The sequence below is a fragment of the Dreissena polymorpha genome, unplaced genomic scaffold (assembly GCF_020536995.1).
Source record: "Dreissena polymorpha isolate Duluth1 unplaced genomic scaffold, UMN_Dpol_1.0 chrUn011, whole genome shotgun sequence".
Lineage (NCBI taxonomy): Eukaryota > Metazoa > Mollusca > Bivalvia > Myida > Dreissenidae > Dreissena > Dreissena polymorpha.
The window spans coordinates 516,157-532,480 of record NW_026273325.1 but is presented as its reverse complement, the minus strand read 5'-3'; positions in this window follow the sequence as shown (position 1 = coordinate 532,480).

Sequence of the window (16,324 nt, the reverse complement as noted above, 5' to 3'; positions counted from 1 at the left end):
CATTGGACTTGAACAGTAGATGACCTCTACTGACATTGGGTCATTAGTTCAAAGCTCAAAGATCAAGGTCATTGTCACAATAAGTGTACAAATCGAGTCCGTTTAATAGCTCGCCAACAAATCGATTGATTGTCTTGATACTTCACATATACATTGGCCTTGGACAGTAGATGACCTCTATTGAAATTTTGGTCACTTGTTCAAAGCCCTATTGTTGTTGTTTGGAGGGTGGCATATGTCATAGACCGCGGAACTTTTATTGGATATTTTTTCTATTAACTACCGTTAACTGGATAGGAATACCGTTTTTCTAAGTGTAAGAATGTGAATATTATAAATGGAATTATACATGAATGTATTCTTCTCGTCGGTTATATTCTATTCGTTGTCTGCATGATCACGCGTGGGCTTGTGGAAAACAACATCACGCAATCAACGCGTGAAAAAGAACCCTTCAAAATAATACAGTCATTTAGATTTCCATTTCTTTTACACCTAACGATAAAATATGACATTTCTGCATGAAAAAACATCAGTGAAAATTAACAAATTGTTATTTTCACCGGTGAAAATAACAAATTTTCGGATTCACTTCAAGATTTATATATATTTTTATGATCACGAGTGAATTCAGAATGATATTTCATCCATTTTCTTTTTATTTTATGCTTTTTTTACCGTTTATTTACATTTTAAAAGAGTTTAACCGGATAATTTTGCTGACGTCATTTTGTGTATTAAAATGTATTGAGGCATGCCACGGGAGAAAGGTTGTCCTTTCAGCGAAAGGAAAAAAGCTGTTAATTATTTTCTTGGAAAAGGGACATAAAAGAAACAGATTATTTGTTCATGTCAGTGCTGCGCCACACGTGAAAACATTTTTTCTATGATCACTCGTCAAATAACAAACGATTTTACACTGACATGAACAAATATCCTCTATATCTGTCTGTTTGATGCTGATAGTCACCTGTTTTTGATGTGGCTGATAAAAAAATAATTTGGATAATTAAATTATTGAGTTTATGTTGTGATCAAAAAGGTATCATCTCATTTAAAGAACGAAATAACTCGGTAATTCAACAAAAACGGCACAATTTAAATGCTGCACTTCACAGTGGGATACCACGCACGATATCCTCTTTGTGTCTTTTTATGTTTATTTAAAGTTTCGATGGTTAGTTTTAATAAATGAATAAATATTAATATTCGATCACTATATTAGATAATTTCGAATTTAGTGGCAACAACAGAACAAATACTTAATTTCATGGAGCTTTTATTTTCTATTATTATTGTGGTTACATTTTACTGATTATTGTTACTTACTATCAAACCATTGACTTAAGCTTAGCTGGCGATTTCTTAAACTCTATGAAATGTTTTCTTATGACGATAGCGCGTGTTTGTGTTTCTGCGAACACGGGATTTACAGTAAAGATGATTTTTTAATCGCTAAGTTTTGAATAGGTAGTCCGCATAGCGACCGGGAGGCCAACGTTTTGATCGCTTTTGGGGGATGGAGGCGTTCTTTTATCTTCCCAAAAAGACAATGAGTACTGGTTCTACCAACAAATGGATTTGAGAGCGTTTCAATAACCCTTCGGTTTCCGATACAATCGACCTTAAATAAATCGGTTTAAATTATACTTGGAATCCACAATCAAAATTTTTATACCACACTTATTTTAAATTAATGTGTTTTTTAAATTGTACGACCGACTGATATGAAAAATTCATACTAGCATATATTCGTGAATCAACAATGTTAACGACAATAATTTTACATAACTCTATTATTTGTGTTTTTTGCAATTGCTCAAAACTTGGAATTGCAATTGATCGTGATCCAGTTGAAAAGCTTTATTGAACGCAGTAAGAAAATAAATCAATCAGCAAGTACATGGAATGCTGTTTCTTTTGTTTTTTAACTTTGCCTACGTAAATAACCATACAAGAAAATCTTTTTTACACATGTTTCTGTGAAGTTGATCCACCCGACCAATCATTTGACTGACACGCACAAGGCCTTTTGAAGATATTAACTGTTTACATATAATAACAGAATTTAAAAGAAAAATCCAACATTTTATTTTTATATATCAAGGGATAAATACAGTGTTAATCAAACATTTACATAACACGATGAGCATGGAAAAAAATCGACAGAAGACATTTTAAAATGACGTGCTATACCGCTCTTTAAGTACCTGTATGCCCTGACTCTTCGCTTAAAATATATAATAACACTATCATTTTAAAAAATCAAGATTTGTTTTATTTATCGAATAATACATGCATCATCTTCTTGTTTGATTCTGGGTACAAAGTAATGTATTCAAACTTTTGTTAGTACTTTGCTGGTACAACATTGTTTGATTATTTTACTGTCCAATTAGATATGTGATTTATAGTTATAAACTGTCTCTTCTGTAAACAAAGGATTCTGTGTACGAATAAAAATGCCATGGATTCATGTAGGCTACTTTTAGTATGCATAACGTATATATTATTGGCCAATTTAAGATAATTACAAACAAGAAAACTGGGAAAAGCGCACATTGCGCAACATTTTGCACCGTGGTGCCACTTGTTTGCGTAATAATCCATTTTATTTGTGCCTTTTTTCAGTTTAATAAAAATAATGTGTTTTAACTTTGTAACTCAAAATATACATTTTGATTCTGTTATTTCTGTTTTTATAATTCTGTCTATTTAAAAGCGTTCTACATGTTTCGACGTAGCTGTCTTAACCATTTTTTTACTTATGTTAATATCAAATGAAATTTTAATAAAATCCCAAACCAATTTCAAAAATGACTGGATTTTTACTTTACAAGCACGTATTATCAACGATCCGGCATAACACTTATTTGGGATTATGGCATCTGAAACATTGTCACTTTACTTTTAAAAGCTAATACAAACTCTTAAGCAGTCACCCGCACGTAACGCATGTACAGGAAAGGTGACTAACTCAGCATTATAGATTGTTATAGTTTTGTTCAAGAGTGTGGTACATAAAAAGTCATAACTTAAATGAGGAAACGCAAGTTGCGTAGTAGGTCTAAGAAAGCAGTAAAGAACAGAAGTATGAATAGGTACAATTTAATGGAAATGTGACATACACATATTTGGATGTACACTTTCAGGTAACACTACTTTTATTGCGTTTTGGTACAGTTTTTACATGTTAAACAATGCCTATAGTTTGATAACACCAGTTATTTATTCGGTTTGAATATGAAATACTTAACCAAAGCGTTATCTCTTTCAGCCGCGATAAAGGAACTGTAGTTTTTAGAAATATATTTTAGTAGTTATATTATAGAATAATTATGTTTGATGCAGTTTCCACACGTTCCATGGTTATCATAGTTACGTGGTCTTGTACCATATAAGTTATTGAAGTTCTTATAAAACAGTTTGTTGAATTGTTTTTTGATCCACCAATATCTTGCAAATGGATAGTAGGTCAATTGTATTGGACAAAACTTAACATACATATATTTCAAATTTTTGCTTACACTGAATGAATAAATATGTGTTTATACCATGGTGTTTATTACAATGAGCAAAATTAGTGTTATTTCTTTTGCTTCCATATGCCCTTCCTATTGTATGTTGGCTGTGTATGTGGCACGTATTTCATATTTTGTAAACTTCAATGGGAATTAACACTTCAAAAAGTGTTTTTTTCCGATTATAACTAGTGATTTTTTCTGATTTCATGATGGAAGATAGCAACCCCTATGTGCTTGGTCGCCTTTATTCCGATTGTAAAATCGTATTTACTATTTACATGCTTTGATAATGGATGTTTGAATATATATAATCAAAATTTTTATTCGTTAGAGTGAATGTTTAACTAATGGTTCTGAAAAAATCCGAAAAAAACAATTGAGGGTTGGAAACTTGGAATGTCTAAGAAATCATATTTGAAATGTTTTCCTTTTTTGAACGTAGATTTAAGTACATAATACCATAAACAAAGGAAATACGCGACGAAAGAAATAGAAAATAAAAATGCCGTATTGAAGTGTTACAACCTTAAAAGTATTTTCAGAACTGTAGTTATATCTTCAAAACGGATGTGTTTCAGTTTAAACCATATAAATAAATTTATATTTGTATAATACTTTCCCATCAATCAAGACGAGATAACTATTTTATTTATGAATAATCTATTATCCATTAAAGGAATTATTAAAAAAACAAAGTCCAAATTGTTTCTGTTATGTGTATATATAACAGCGCCTGTACTACATATAAAGAAAATATTTATTAAGTTGACGTCAGGCTTGCGTTCTAATTGAAAACACTATTTTATGTACTCGGTAAGATTGTGGTTTCATTGAGGTACTATGCATCTTCAAATATAAATTATATGTATTATGCAAATGAAATCATTCTAGTCTATAATTACTATAAAATTTGTTTAAATTAATCATAGCATACACATGTGCGACCAAAAGTATAAACACATTTGCTAGAGCTAAATTTATTAAATGATATTTTAAAAATAGTTTTTTATTGAATGGGAAAAAATAGTAAATGCAAACAACAACATAATGAAATATAAGAAAATAATTACATTGACATTTGAATACCTCTTTTTTATTATTACAAATTACAAGGTCCTCCTTAAATATTTCACTAGCTTTTCTTTAAAACGGATACAATCATAAAACAAAGTATTTCTACTTTACAAAACGGTAAGTTGATATGCAATTTAATTCAGTGTGCAGCAAAGAAAAAAGAAACAAATAAAGAGGACTAGGCGGGAAAATTGAGCAGTGATGTTTGGCTGATCACAGCTCCTCAATAAATTTCCCTTTAATATAAGAACTAGCGATAGAACATAGTGATATTTGGTACCAAACAGTAGGTCATTGTGTCATTAATACATAGAGTAAATTATGGATTTCATAAAATGGACGTAAAAGGTGGTAATAAGTGAAATTGTGGAATTTTCTGTGTCAAAAATTAGACTTTATAGTGCATTGAGAAGACCCCTCGACACTGTGGATCTATTTAGGATCTAGTTAGGATACAAAATAACTAATTGGATAATTGGACAATTGGATAAATATTTCCCAGTGCAACTGTGAACCTGTAAATAAATAGCTTAGTGGCTTAGTGAACGTACAATATCAATTGGATTATATAAAACTACATCGGTGATACATTGTTAATATAACAATGAGTAGCGGTAAATCTGAGCAGCCAAAATTAAATTTCAAAGGACAAAAGCCGCTAACAAAACCAGCAAACAAAAAACAACGTGCCGATTCGAATAACTGTACAAATACGGATGAATTGTACAATATAAACACACAGTAAGAAGCCATGACTGAGGGAGCGAGCTTAGGGAAGATATCAAAAGTATGCTTAAGCGAGAAGAGATTGAAGATCTTATAAAGAAAACTGTATCCTCGATTATGAGCAAAATAGAAGTTACAATGGCCAAAACAATCGAAACCGAAGTTACTAAACAAACACAAACATTAAATGAAAAATTAACAAGTGTGGAATTTGAAAATCAACAGTTGAAACAAAAACTTTCTGATCTAGAGAAAAATAACAAAAAGGCAATATCTGAACTTCAATCACAATTTTAGAACAATTTCGAAACAAGTAGAGAAACGCTGAAGCTGGCGAATTATGAACAGTATTCTCGAACAAACAACGTTAAAATCATGGATATTACAGAAGCATCCGACGAATCGGAAACAAGTCTCATTGACACCGTTTCAAAAATCCTTAAAACAACAGCAGACGTTAACCTGAAGCCAGAGGACATTATTGCCATTCACCGCATTCCATCAAAACAGGGGACAACCAGACCAATTATTTTGAAGCTACGAAACAACAACGCAAAATCGGCGATAATGAAGAAGCGAACTCAGATGAAGACAAAAGGACACAGGCTTGTAGATGACGTCACGAAAAGAAACCAAGGACTTATCAGCAGATTGCTTCTTCATCCCGATATCAAAAACGCTTGGTTTTTTAATGGTTCTGTTTTTGGACAAACCACTTCAGAAGAAAGGATTAAGTTTGACATTTTTGATAACATTAATAACTCAATCAGAAATTACCGGAACCGAGGCAGGCAGTTCCAGAGAGGAGCCAGAGTTTAGAGTAATGTCTACGTTCTCATGGATTATCCTACAAATTGTGGAAATTAATATTGTATATCTTCAAATCGGTATGTACTGTACATTCTATTCAACTGTGAAACATACTTTTTCGCACACTTCACCGTTATATTGTATGTATTAAAACTATTTTACTCGTTGAACACAATTTGCAACGTAATCTCCTCCTTATAAACACAATATAGACAATAGAAACATTGGTTTGTTCTCAATGTATAACCATTTTTTTTACTTTTATCTACTGTATATATTAAAACTAATTTGTGTACCTCTTAATCGGTATGTTATATACTTCTTAGCCTACTGTGTACTATACTGTACATCCCAATGATATTAAAAGCTGGTTTGTTCTTAACATACAATAATCTTTTTTCACCGTTCTATTGTATAAATGTAACGAACTTGACTCTTGTATGTATAGATTAGTAATGATTTCATACATGCCTTTTTGTCGCTAGTCTTTTGGCATACATAAGCAGCATTCATTTTATCTGTGTTACTTTTTTACTTCTGATGTTAACAAAAAGCTGACTTTGACTAAAACGCTATTTTTAGGATTAATGTTTACCATAAAAGCGTGAAATTATTGATCTATAAAATAATGGTAGTGATATTTTACGTTTTTGTTAAAACTAAGCCTTTTTTAAACAAATCATTTTATGCTCACAGCATATGATATATATACAGTGTACAATAATATTGTAGTGAACTAATACTTGTAAAACAGTATCTGAACTACCATAAAATATAATTGTATTGCTTAATTGTTTAACGTGTCTGTTGTTTACAACACTCACATTGATATTATTTTTCTTTTGACCAACACTTGTTAGTTTAAACCTATTTATTTTAGCTCGATTGCGTCGAAAGCCTTAGGCTTATATAAACGCTCTCGAGTCCGTTTCCTGGGCCTAGAACCAGTACTTGGTGTCTTTGGGGGAGATCTAAAGAACGCTCCCACGGTGGGGATCGAACACGTGACCTCCCGGTCGCAAGGCGGACACCATATCCATTACACCACGGCGACCTTGAACAACACTTGTTAAACATACCCCTGTATATCACCAACTATATTTGTATTGTTTTCATGTTTAAACTTTTACTTTCACAAAACGAACAGTGGTAAGGTTCTCATAAATACTTGTTTATCAGAACCCGGATTATCACAAAATGTACTTGTAATTGTTTTTTTAAACTTCTCTGTAAAGAATATAGCATAAATATGTATATTCAATTTATGAATAATTCCTTATATATGCTATATAGCTAAAACATAGAATAAACATATTACATCTTTATGTATACAAAATTAACATTGATATTGTGTTTATCAATATTTGTTTATAGAACCAGGCTTACCACCAAATGTACTTGTATTGTATTTTTAACTCTTCTGTAATAGATATAGTACAGATACGTATATACAATTTATGTATTCCACAGAATAACCATATTTCCTTGTGTATGTATACAACATTGACATTGATATTGTGTTTATCAATATTTGGTAATCGGAACCCGGCTTACCACCTAATATACTAGTATTGTGTGTGTTTTTTTAACTCTTCTGTAATGGATATAGTACAAATACGTATAAACAATTTATGTTTAAATCCTTAAGTATGCTCTTTTGTTAAAACTTATAATAAACATATTACAGTGTGACATTTAATATGAATATACATAAACCTCAAACATACTTATTTTTTTTATTTAATCTTACATACCGAAAAGTAACGTCCTATGCTTAGAGTAACTTAATTACATACTCATACCCACTTTTTTTTAAACTTCCGCTTTGAGAACATAAGATACCGATAATGTATGTCTTATATTTAGGGCAATTTACCTTGCATAAGCACATTTGCTTGCTTTTGTGTGTTCATATGTTTTATTTTATTCTTTTTTTTCTACGTCTCTACTAGAGACAAGTCTTTTATTGTGTTTTCTTCTTACTTTTGTGATTATCTCTTTTTACTTTTTCAAGTCTATGGAATATTCATCTTTTTTATTCCTAATTTTTGTTTTCTATTTTTGTTTGTATATATGGACATCTTATGTACTATAAGAGAAACCATCTGGACATATTTTAAAATAGAAACTTACTGGACAAGCACATACAAATTAGCATTCACATCACCCTCCACCTACTTAAATGATTAAATTATGTACTGTAAATGTTAAAGGATTAAACAATAAAGACAAACGAATAAAAATCTTCAAATGGTTAGACGAAAAAAAATATAGTATGTGCCTTTTACAAGAATATCATTTGTCACCTACTTTAGCACAAACCTTAAAAGATGAATGGGACGGAGAAATCTATCTCAGTGGAGAACATACTAACAAACAAGGCATTGCCTTTCTGATAAAAAATAATATAGGGGTCACAGCCGATAACTTTAAGGAAATAATAATTGGCAGACAAGCAAGTATAGATATCAAAATACACGAAACACAAATAACATTAATCAACGTCTACGGCCCTAACATAGACGATTCCACATTTTACGAAACATTACAATCCTTTATAATTAATAACCAAGATAAAAATATTATAATCGGAGGTGATTTTAATACTGTCCTGAACCCATTAATAGATAAAAAGAATGGAAACCTTTATACTCATACTAAAAATAGAAACATTTTAAATAACATATTTGAAAACTACAATATGATAGATATCTGGCGTACAGTATACCCAAATGAAAGCAAATTCACCTGGCACTCAAACACAAAACCAACAATATTTTGTAGATTAGACTATTTTTTTGATATCTGAATCTCTATGCAACATTATTGACACATGTAACATAAAACCAGGATTTATGACTGACCACTCTCTAGTTGAACTTAAACTGCACAATATACAACCTGAAAGAGGCCCAGGATACTTTAAAATTAACAACAGCATCTTATTAGATGCACAATATCAAACACAAATAAAACAGGAAATATTAAATACAGTTCAAAATAATAAAGATGCAAACCCAAACACCTTAAAGGAAATATACGTAACACAACAATTAGATACACATCATTTAAACAAAAAGAAACACACAAACTTGAAACTGAAACCATCAAAACCATTGAAACCCTTGAAAAACAATTGCATCAAACAAACACAAATGAAACCACCGACATTGAAAATGAAATAACTTTAAATAAACAAATATTAGATGGAATTTATCATACACATTTCAATGGAATAATACTAAGAGCGCGTGCACAGCATGTTGAACACAATGAAAAAAAAAAAAATATTTCGCAAACATTGAAAAACGTAGAAGTGAACAAAAAACTGTACACAAATTAGTAGTCAATGGCAAAGATATAACAAACAGAACTCAAATTCTAGAAGAACAACGTTTATTTTTCGAAACCCTCTATAAACGAAAAAATGTTGAAAATAACACCCTTTTTAAAAATACATATCACGCTTAAAACCAGGAGGAAAAACAACTGTGCGACGGATTGCTTAATGAATATGAATGTGGATTAGCCCTAAAAGAAATGCAAAATAATAAAAGCCCAGGATCTGATGGCATAACAATCGAATTTTATAAAATATTCTGGAATGATATAAAAACACATCTTATTAATTCACTTAACTATTCAGTTAACAACGAAAACTTAACTACGCTACAAAAACAAGGTATTATATCACTTATTCCAAAACCTGGCAAAAACTTAGAATCCTTATCAAACTGGCGCCCGATTACTTAACTAAACAATGATTATAAAATTGCAACTAAAAGTATAGCAAACAGAATAAAAAAAATATTACCATCAATCATTTCAAAATCTCAATCTGGTTTCATAAAAGGACGTTACATTGGTGAAAACTTTCGTCTTATCCAAGAATGCATAAACTATTTCAATAATTCAAATAATCCTGGTCTAATATTCTTTGCAGACTTTGAAAAGGCATTCGATTCGCTTGATCATTCATTTATGTTCTCTTGCTTAGAAAATATGAACTTTTGTGAAAGTCTCATTCAATGGGTCAAACTATTTTATACCGATATTAACAGTATAATCATTAACAATGACTTCTTTTAAAACAGTTTTAACATCGAACGAGGGGTTCGACAAGGATGTCCACTCTCATCATCCCTATTTATTATTTGCATCGAGTATCTATCACATCACATCCAATCAATAAACATATAAAAGGCATATCACTAGAAACTGACGAAGAAATCAAACAATCCCTATTTGCTGACGATGCAACTTATTTTTTAAAATGACAATTACGATTCTTTCCATAACCTAATAGAGTCGCTAACCCTTTACGGAATGACATCGGGTCTTAAACTAAACAAAAGTAAATGTACTGTGCTACGAGTAGGTAAATTAAAACAAAGTAATGTTCAATACAACAAAGAAATGAAATTTAATTGGACATCCGATGAAGCCACAACGTTAGGAATTACATTCACAAATAATGAAAAAGATACAGTTCTTAAAAACATACTACCTAAATTACAGAATTTTAAAAACTGCTTAAAATCATGACATCATCGTAAACTTACCCTAATCGGAAAAAACACAGTATTGAAAACGTTTGCACTTCCTCAATTAATATACGTATTAACAGTTCTCCCAAACCACCAAATGATGTTATTAACTATTTAAAATCAGCAATATTTAATTTCATATGGGACGGTAAGCCTGATAAAATAAAAAGAACTCAGTTAATTCAATCTGTAGAAAATGGAGGTAACCAATTAACGAACATTGACTCATTCTTGAATGCAATCAAATGCAGCTCGGTTAAACGATACCTAGATAATACCAATACGAGTAAATGAAAATTATTCTACCAGAAAATCCTAAAAAAATATGGTGACTCCTTACTCTTTGAATGTAACATCAGCAATATTATCTTACATGAACTTGCAAACGAAAACATATTTCTGTCTGATGTTCTTTCAGCGTGGAGTGATGTCACTCATAACTTCGAAACCCAAACCAGCAGTAAAACAATTTTATGGAACAATAAAGACATAACTTCAAACAATAAGACGTTTTTCTATAAAGACTGGTTTGAACGAAGCATTAAATATGTCGACCAATTATATGACTACAGAATTAAGGATTTCTACTCTTTTGATAATATATGCTACATATACGGAATACCTTCAAATAATTTTCTGAAGTACTACACACTAATCAAAAGCATACCCATACATATTAAATCTGAAATCAATACAAATAATACACCATGTACTCAAACAACATTTGTAGAAAACATACTTGGAAGAAAAAACAAAACAAATAAAATATTGTACACACTACAAATTAAAAACCCTACAGAAAACTCCAAAATCCAAAATAAAGGGCAAGCCCTTTTTGGAGAAAATGAACTTAATTGGAAACACATATTTACCATGCCATATAATGCAACTATTGAAAGCACACTGAGAAATTTTCAATATAAATACATCCATAGAATTATAGCTACAAATAAATATCTCTTTAAATGCAAATTATCTAACTCAAATCTGTGTGACTTCTGAAGTGAAAACATTGAAACTATTGAACATCTTTTTTGGGAGTGCAAACACATCCAGCCTATTTGGAATCAATTAATATCTTTTCTTGAACAACATCAACTAAACGTTAAACTATCTTTCTTAAATGTAAGTTTCGGAATTAACTCATGTAAATCAATAGACCATAATAATATTGTGAATTTTATGGTTATATTGATGAAATATTTTATCTTAAACATGAAGTACAAAAAACAAGTACCAAATTTTAAGTGTTTTGTCCATAGTCTTAAACTAAAAATCCAGATTGAGAAAGAAATAGCCCTCAGTAATGACACATTACAAATCTTTGAACAAAAATGGAATCGGATTAAATTCTCATAATGTTTTGTCCACTTATATACATTTCACTCTAATGTTAGTTTATCTCTCAAAAATAGTTTTGTTTATTTTTTTCTATTTTTATTTTTCAATCTGACAAGATCATTGTGAGTATACAACCAAACACACAAGTCCAGTATGCTTTCTTCCGACTTTATACAATTCATCATTTTTCATAACTATTCCTCTGTTGTTCTTTTCTTTTCTCTCTAAAAAATATATATATATATTAGCATATCTTGTACAATATGTCTGAACTTTATTGCTTTGTACAATCACTATGTTGTATGATCATATACATGTTTACATTGTATGTATGATATTGAATATAAAAAAAAGAAACAAATAATGCGATATACACGAATATTTCGAATAAATATGCCCTATTGTTTTACTATATTATCATGTTTAGAATGGAACGTGTTTACATTTTACGTTGTAAATTTAACGGACAAACACACAAATTAATCCAATGGTTTATGAATAAATGACGTTTGCTCCCATTAACATAATTGTTTTATAACATACCTTCTTATTCATACAAATATAGCATCTGTAAAGACCATTATTACATTGCAGTGCTTTTCACATAGCCAGCAGACAGGTATACATTTTAAGTAGCTGGGGCTCTCTTGAGATTACTTGATGTTATGTTCATCCACTCGGGGAAACTTTGAAAAGTATTCACATGTGATATTTGAATGTTTTATCAAAGGGGTATATTTGTTTCCACTTTAACAATGGTTCAAAAATCCAATTTATTGTTTTGTAAAAAAGGAGACACAAAGAGTGGTTATTTTACGGGTAATAATCCAACAATTATTTCACGAGTGCAATAATGGATTTTATTTTCATGTAATTGCGTAGTACTAGAACCTAGGCTTTAAACAGTCACAAACACTTGTTTAATTAAAAATTCCATTTCTAATCGGCATCTTGGAATTCAATTGTTTTTTTTAAAATGTCTGTATTTAGCAATAAAACTATGGAAAACAATTAAACAAATGTAGATAAAAATATATTGTTTTTCCAGCTATCTACATGAAAATCCGTTCATCTGCGACTGCCAGCTGCGATCGGCTTATTGAGGACGTACATAAAAGAAGCCTGTCCAACGACAGTTATAGTAATTATAGAATATTCGTAGACATGTGTAGCGGGCCCGCACACCTGAAGGGACGTGACATGTTGGACGTCACCCAAGCGGATCTCAACTGCGGCACGCAGGCAAATGGTATGTGCATCGATTAACATTAAAATAACAAACCGTGTCTTTTTAGCTCATCTGATTGCTCAGGAGAGCTTTTGCGATCGGTCTTTGTCCGTCGTCTGTCCGTCCGTCCGTCCACATTTGTTCGTAAACACTCTAGAGGCCACATTTCTTGTCTGATTTTCATGAAACTTGGTCAGAAGCTTTGTCCCAATGAAATCTCGGTTCAGTTCGAAACTGGGTCGTGCCTGGTCAAAAACTAGGTCACTAGATCAAAAAAAAGAAAAACCTTGTAAACACTGTATAAGTCACATTTCATGCCTAATCTTCTTGTAACTTTGTCTAAATGATATCTGGGTTGAGTTCAAAAGTGGTTCCGGTCCATTGAAAAACATGGCCGCCAGTGGGCGGGGCAGTTTTCCTTATTTGGCTATTTATAAACCTTGTAAACACTTTAGAGGCCACATTTCTTGTCCGATCTTCTTGAAACTTGGTCAGAAGCTTTGTCCCAATTAAATCTCGGTCGAGTTTGAAACTGGGTCGTGCCGAGTCAAAAACTAGGTCACTAGTTCAAAAAAGAAAAACCTTGTAAACACTGTATTAGTCAAATTTCATTCCCAATCTTCTTGTAACTTTGTCAAAATGTTTGTCTTAATGATATCTGGGTTGAGTTCAAAAGTGGTTCCGGTCCATTGGAAAACATGGCCTCCAGTGGGCGGGGCAGTTTTCCTTACTTGGCTATTGTAGAAACCCTGTAACCCCTGTAGATGCCAAATTGTTTGTCCGATCTTCATGAAACTTGGTCAGAAGATTTTTCCAAATGATACCTTGTAAACACAATAGAGGCCATAGTTTTGGTCCAATAATGATGCTACTTGACTATGATTGTTATGCCCCCTGTCAGTCTGTCACACTTTTCGTGTCCGCTCTCTTATTCAAATAGTTTTCATCCGATCTTTACGAAAGTTGGAAAGAAGTTGTATCTAGACAATATTTAGGTCAAGTTCGAATATGAGTAATGCCGGGTCAAAAACTAGGTCATGGGGTCGAAAAAACAAATCCAAGGGAAGTTATAAGCTTTAAATGGACATAATTATCTGGCCTGCCAAATTATATATTTTTGTTAAATATATCAAAGCGGCGCAGTAGGCGGCATTGTGTTTCTGACAAACACATCGTGGTAAAAGGTCAAGGTCATCCTTTAAGGTCTAAGGTCAAGGGAAGTAATAAGCTTTAAAGGGAGATAATTATTCAATATTGGACATAGCAACTTGATATTTGGCATGCATGTGTATCTCATGGAGCTGCACATTTTGAGTGGTGAATCTACATTCACGGTAGTGGCTTTTAATGATTTGCTTCTAAAAATGAAGATTTGCTAGAGACAATTATTTTAAAAGGAAGTAAATAATATAATTATAAATCTCAGATTATATATTTCCTTACCAAGAATTTAAGTTCTTCTTACAGTTACTGTACAGATTTTCTATTTTGATTATTTATAACTCAAATGATTGATTAGTCAAAGGTTTTTTTAATTTTATTTTTAATCATGTACTAATTTGTGAATGGTATGGTTCATTACATACCTGTGGACTTATGTCAATAGATACATGATGAACTCTGGCTATGATCTCTTTGATGAACCACAGGCCTTGGTTGTCAGTGATGTCTGACTTGGTCATTTGTGACTGTCTACAGACCCCCCCCCCCCCGGTTGGATTGGACAATATCCAAGGGAAGTAATAAGCTTGAAAGGGAGAATGATTTCTATACCTGCCAAATGATAAATAGAAATTTTATTTCAAAGCGGCGCAGTAGGGGGAATTGTGTTTCTGACGAACACATCTCTTGTTTTTTTTATTTGGCGATCGTTATAACCTCCTAAATCGTACTCTCTGAATGTGCAAATAATTTGTGTTTTGTTTTTTTATGCCCCCGAATGAGGGCATATAGTGATCGGACCGTCCGTCTGTCCGTCCGTCTGTCACTTTAGGTTCCAAAAAATGCTCATAACTTCTATGTCGCTTCAGATAGCAATTTCATATTTGGCGTGCATGTGTATATGGACAAGCCTTTTCCATACGCCCACACATTTTGTGACCTTGACCTTGAACTTAGGGTCCGAGTTAAGGTTTGGAAATCGGCGTTTAGGTTTCGAAAAAAGCTCATAACTTCTATGTCCCTTGAGCTATAACCTTCATATTTCGTAGACATGTGTATATAAACAAGGCCGTCCCATGCGCACAAAAAATTTTACCCCTGTGACCTTGACCTTGAACGTAGGGTCCGCGTGTAGGTTTCAAAATCTGTGTTTAGGTTTCGAAAAATGCTAATAACTGCTTTGTCCCTTGAGATATAACCTTCATATTTGGTATGCATGTGTAAATGGACAAGACCTTTCCATACGCACACAAAATTTGACCCCTGTGACCTTGATCTTGAACTTAGGGTCCGCGTTTAGGTTTCGAATTCTGCGTTTAGGTTTCGAAAAAAGCTCATAACTTCTATCAAGCGTTTATAGGGGGCATAAGTCATCCTATGGTGACAGCTTTTGTTCTTGATGATATCTATGCAAAGTTTGACATTGGGTCATGTGGGGTCAAAATCTTGGTCAGGAGGTCCAAATCTTACAAAAACCTTGTAAACACATGTAGAATTAGCATTTTTTGGCAAATATTTGCATGCAAAAAAACATGTAAATGGACAGTACTCAATCAGAATTAATCATATGCTCACACTGCGAAAGAAAACAGAAGAGAACCAATCTACTATGCTCTAGAATAATGAATTTTCATCTAAGCAATGAACAAGGCCTTGTTAAAAATGTGAGCAAACTAGGGCCATCTTGGCCCTCTTGTTTATAAGTTCACCTGAACCGAACGTGCTCACGTTGGGCTTTTGTGATCATTTGTTCTGTCGTGCGTCGTCCATCGGCATTCGTCCGTCGTGCGTCGTCAATATTCACCTAAGTAATTCTATAGAGGCCACATGTTTTGTCCAATCTTTATGACACTTGGTCAGAACATTTGTCATAATAAAATATCAGCTGAGTAAGAAAATTGTCCCGGTCCGTT